The following is a 6,106-nucleotide window of genomic DNA, read 5'->3' as shown; positions in this document are numbered from 1 at the left end:
TCCACAGGCTGGCACGGCCGTGCGCGGCGGCATCGGGAATCCCAGATGAAGGCTAGCTTGAAGAAACCATCGTAATCATTAGCACCTCTTAATAACTACGCAGGAGCTGGGTGTGTATGCGCGATTAGGAGGCCAAAAGAAGGAAGTAGGACGTACCAGGATGGCTTGGTGGTTTCATAGACGTCCAGTCAAAGCACAGCCCAAAGCATAACAGGTTAAAACACCCTGGCAGGTCTGTCACGTCTAGGGAGGGGATGAAACTACTTGGGCCTCCTTTGCTTGCTCTTCATGTAGCAAGCTGTGTTCTCATCCATTTTGCTTCACAGGGAACTCTCCGACACTGTGTTTTCCCAAGTTGTGTTTTTATTAAGCTTGCTTTACACGGAGCGTTGCCTGTTCTGTAAAGTTCTATCAGTAAAGAAACTTTCCATGTAGTTCTGCTCATGTTTGTGCTAAGTTTGGCGAACGAGCTTGTTCGTTTGGAGGCTGTTTTGTTAGAAGAACCCAATGTGACTGGTTCTAAGTTTTGTGGAGTCCAATTAATAAAAAAAATTATGCGGCCAGCTAGAACATACTTGATTTCAAGTACAGTTAAGTAAACAACTTTCTCTTGTAATGGTTTTATTTTCAAGCGTGTGATAGCGAGAGATTTGAATTACAAACTTTTCAAGCAATTAGATTAACCGGCTTTCAAAATTGGCTTTAGTATGTAGCCATTATCAGATCAGACTTTGGTGTACTGATGATATCGGTATGTAAGTAGTAAAAGTTACTGTCTCTTCTTTTTCAGTAGGCAGATATTTCACCTGTTTTCGGCATGCTCTCTCTTCAGAGACTTTTTCATGTATTCAGCCATTGTTTAGGATGAGGTGATTTGAGTGCTTGTTTTAACATACTTTGTTTTCTTCCGATAAAAACCTATGCTACAGTTTACTCTCAAAAAGGAAAAATAAGGGGTTAGCACAGTTCAGTACTGTGATGGGATAATAATGTCAAGGCAGAAGTTGAAGGCGATTCAAATGCTTCTCCTCCTTAGTAATGACAGAACTCTGTAAAGGGCCGGCTCTGTCGTTGTCATTAGTTGGGCAACCTGTTCAACCCTATGTTTTGTGACTTAGTTTGCAATTTGTCAAATGTGGGGACAAATACAGCTTTTTCACCGCTTGCATTCAGAGTTTGAGAATGTGCCTCTTACAAAAATGCTGCTGCTCCAAACATTGTGTTTTTCAGACTTTGGGAAGCATGCGTATTTTATTCTACACCTCGTCTAGCTCAGCTATTTCTCATCTCTGTCAAACTTGTATCTGGCATGTATCTGGAAGCACTTGTCTAAAGTGTATTTAAATGATACTGTATGATTATACTTTTGCAACAGTTTTAGAATTTTATGTTCTTGGCAAATACCTTGAAAGCATTTGCTGATTTATTTTTTTTTTCCTAGATCATTCTATCCCTTTACTGAAACCTTGAAACGGGAGCTCTGAGGATGAATGAGGATAAATTCTTAGAGTAATTCTGGTTTCATTTTGATTCCAAACTAGCTGCCTTTTCTTGGCTCAGTCTAATTCTTAGCTACATCTTGGGCTGTGCTTATTAAACAGCTAGTAACAACTAGCTCGGGTTTTGAAAAACGTCTTTGAAGGTGTGTTTGACATTACCAGCTGTCTGTAAACTAGGGATCTCAAAGCTCTTCCAAAAACTAATTAGGCCTGATGACACATTTGTGAGGTATGCACACATTTCATAGTTGTGACTTTTCTGAATTTGAGTCATCGTCTGGAGTAAAACCCAGGAAATCTTGTTTAATCACTAAACTGGAAATATTCTTGAGTAATCTGAAACTGCACTTCTCCCTGGCACGGCCGTGCGCGGCGGCATCGGGAATCCCAGATGAAGGCTAGCTTGAAGAAACCATCGTAATCATTAGCACCTCTTAATAACTACGCAGGAGCTGGGTGTGTATGCGCGATTAGGAGGCCAAAAGAAGGAAGTAGGACGTACCAGGATGGCTTGGTGGTTTCATAGACGTCCAGTCAAAGCACAGCCCAAAGCATAACAGGTTAAAACACCCTGGCAGGTCTGTCACGTCTAGGGAGGGGATGAAACTACTTGGGCCTCCTTTGCTTGCTCTTCATGTAGCAAGCTGTGTTCTCATCCATTTTGCTTCACAGGGAACTCTCCGACACTGTGTTTTCCCAAGTTGTGTTTTTATTAAGCTTGCTTTACACGGAGCGTTGCCTGTTCTGTAAAGTTCTATCAGTAAAGAAACTTTCCATGTAGTTCTGCTCATGTTTGTGCTAAGTTTGGCGAACGAGCTTGTTCGTTTGGAGGCTGTTTTGTTAGAAGAACCCAATGTGACTGGTTCTAAGTTTTGTGGAGTCCAATTAATAAAAAAAATTATGCGGCCAGCTAGAACATACTTGATTTCAAGTACAGTTAAGTAAACAACTTTCTCTTGTAATGGTTTTATTTTCAAGCGTGTGATAGCGAGAGATTTGAATTACAAACTTTTCAAGCAATTAGATTAACCGGCTTTCAAAATTGGCTTTAGTATGTAGCCATTATCAGATCAGACTTTGGTGTACTGATGATATCGGTATGTAAGTAGTAAAAGTTACTGTCTCTTCTTTTTCAGTAGGCAGATATTTCACCTGTTTTCGGCATGCTCTCTCTTCAGAGACTTTTTCATGTATTCAGCCATTGTTTAGGATGAGGTGATTTGAGTGCTTGTTTTAACATACTTTGTTTTCTTCCGATAAAAACCTATGCTACAGTTTACTCTCAAAAAGGAAAAATAAGGGGTTAGCACAGTTCAGTACTGTGATGGGATAATAATGTCAAGGCAGAAGTTGAAGGCGATTCAAATGCTTCTCCTCCTTAGTAATGACAGAACTCTGTAAAGGGCCGGCTCTGTCGTTGTCATTAGTTGGGCAACCTGTTCAACCCTATGTTTTGTGACTTAGTTTGCAATTTGTCAAATGTGGGGACAAATACAGCTTTTTCACCGCTTGCATTCAGAGTTTGAGAATGTGCCTCTTACAAAAATGCTGCTGCTCCAAACATTGTGTTTTTCAGACTTTGGGAAGCATGCGTATTTTATTCTACACCTCGTCTAGCTCAGCTATTTCTCATCTCTGTCAAACTTGTATCTGGCATGTATCTGGAAGCACTTGTCTAAAGTGTATTTAAATGATACTGTATGATTATACTTTTGCAACAGTTTTAGAATTTTATGTTCTTGGCAAATACCTTGAAAGCATTTGCTGATTTATTTTTTTTTTCCTAGATCATTCTATCCATTTACTGAAACCTTGAAACGGGAGCTCTGAGGATGAATGAGGATAAATTCTTAGAGTAATTCTGGTTTCATTTTGATTCCAAACTAGCTGCCTTTTCTTGGCTCAGTCTAATTCTTAGCTACATCTTGGGCTGTGCTTATTAAACAGCTAGTAACAACTAGCTCGGGTTTTGAAAAACGTCTTTGAAGGTGTGTTTGACATTACCAGCTGTCTGTAAACTAGGGATCTCAAAGCTCTTCCAAAAACTAATTAGGCCTGATGACACATTTGTGAGGTATGCACACATTTCATAGTTGTGACTTTTCTGAATTTGAGTCATCGTCTGGAGTAAAACCCAGGAAATCTTGTTTAATCACTAAACTGGAAATATTCTTGAGTAATCTGAAACTGCACTTCTCCCCTCAGATTTTGTTAACGGCTATGTTTCCAGAGGTTTATTATTTTACAGCTATTGCTATGTATGTTTAGCACCGGTTAGCATTTTAAGTGTATATTCCATGATTTTGAAATTGTTACTAAAGTGGACGGTCCAGTTGCTCGCAACTAAAATGGGAACTGGTGACTCATTCAATAAAAGCTCCAGCAGAATCAGCAAAAGTACAGCATGGGTAGGTGTGTCCACTTGGTAACAAGTTAACTGCTGAATGGAATTGCCTCCTGCAAACTAGCGCGCAGCCTTTTATGGCTGAAATGTGATGGAAGTAAGCCAGTTTTACCAGTTGTGAATTTTAATGCGAATCGCTTGTACCTGGTTGCGGATGTGTCCCAGTAATGTTTTAAAATCTGTTGTGGAATGACAGCGTGGTGTTGGTTAAGCAGAAATCTTTAAATTTCTTGTACTTCTGCTCCATAGGAGAGACGAGGAGAGCTGTTGAGAGTTTCCATCCTGTCTTTGTGGAGAAATCGCATTGGTCTAAGATACGTGCTCGCTATTAGTTGAGAGTGGTGATGTTTGCGAAGGCTAGTACGGGCCTGCTCTGAGTCAGATGTTTGGGAAATGTGTCCAGGAACACACGTTTTTGAGGAGTGTCAGGATTATTCTAGAAACAATTAGCATGAATTAGAAAAACCTCTTTTCTAGTAAAGGAAGCCCTGTTACCACTTCTGGAAGTAATGAACTGTTTGTTGCTGGAACTTGTGCTGGTGCTGGCAGTAATAATTATAATGACTTCCAGGGCAATACTGAAGTATTAGATGTTTCTACTTGTAGGCAGTCTGATATCCACAGTTCTTATTTTTTTAGCCTTTTTTTTCTTCTTTTCTTTTGTAATATAAAGCTTTCCAATGCTTTTTGTTTCTCATTACCGGTATCTAGGTTGTCTTTTCTCTCCTGCTTAAACTATGTTAAAGTTTGTGAAAGCTTTGTTAATTTATTTAAAAGACTGGCAATGCTTATATTTTTTGTGGCTTCAGCTTAAATCAGTCGTTGACTTGCTAGTGTCATGTGCATATGGCAATAGTATCAATAGATTATTTTTTTAATGAGAAATTAATAGATGTCTGTCTCATCAACTTGTACAGATGTCTTTCAGAGAATATAATCTTCACATTCACTGGTAATCTGAAAATGGCAAGAAAGGACACAAAATGTGGTGTACCAGCTGAACCAGAGGCTGATTGCAGATATGTTTTTGGCCACGATATTCAACAGCGTAGCTCAAGATAAAAGCAGCACTTAAAGAACAAAAACATAAGGGTTTTCAGTGTGATTGGCTCTTGGTCCTTCTCCTAAGAAAAGCAATTAACTGACATGGATACTGTTTTTAAAGTAATACTAAACCATTTTCAGTTTTGTTAACATCACATTGCTCTGCTATATGCAAATTGCAGTCAAGCGAGTTAGTACCAATGGATGTGACTTGAGGTGTTTATTGGAATAGACTTTTTTCAGTGTTCTTCCAGATGTAGAGGAACAAGGACCAAAAGGAGCTAATGTAGGAGATAAAACATCTGCCATACTTGAGAACTGTTGCTCTTTCTTGCTTAAATACCTTGTTGACCTAAAACATCACAGGCGTGTCTTGTTGCTTTGAAGGGGACGTATGAAAACTGAAGAAGTCTTGATACTTCCCTGTCTAAATACACTGAGATCTTAAATTCAGGCTTTGAAAAGTTAGTTATGGAGTTCTACTGGAAAAACTGCTCCATTGGAGAAACAAAACCTGGTTTATATTACTTCATTTTGCTGTTTTAATGCTTGCCTCTTCATTGAGCTTGTATGTATCTCATCATGAGCTTTTAATGTATATATAATTTCAGATTTTCAAAATTAAGTGCTAGTTTTAAATCTCCTTGAACTGTCCCTTGCCCCGAAGTCCATCACAGATCTTTTATGTCTCTAAGGAAGGAGTTGTGTGGAACAGCTTCCTGAACCAGGCTTGAACTCCACCTAGCAAAGAAATTTTCTCAGTTTGGGGGTATTGGTGATTTAGGAGTTCTGTTTATCTTTGCAGAAGGCCTTGTATAGGCAGAAGCTGTACCCCTAAAAGCATTTTTATTGATACAATATACATCTACGTGATGTGGGAGTGGCCCACTGATTTTCACAAATGTTAAAACTTTTGCTCCTGTGGGGTAGGTCGTAATTGCCATCACTCAATACATTTCCTCCTGTCACCTTACCATCGTTCCATAGTGGGGTCCAATCCTTTAGGCTACTGGGATTTCTACAGCTTGTTCAGCTGACTTGTGCTGATGTCTCCTAAGCGCAGCTTTTGCTGAGGAGTTTTTGCCAGTTTTTACTTGTATAAAACAGTGGGGTTTATTGGAGGATTGGGATTGCATCTCGTTGGTGGTACTGGACTTAA

The sequence above is a fragment of the Egretta garzetta genome, unplaced genomic scaffold (assembly GCF_000687185.1).
Source record: "Egretta garzetta isolate BGI_Z169 unplaced genomic scaffold, ASM68718v1 scaffold154, whole genome shotgun sequence".
Lineage (NCBI taxonomy): Eukaryota > Metazoa > Chordata > Aves > Pelecaniformes > Ardeidae > Egretta > Egretta garzetta.
Note: the sequence above shows the minus strand (reverse complement) of the source record.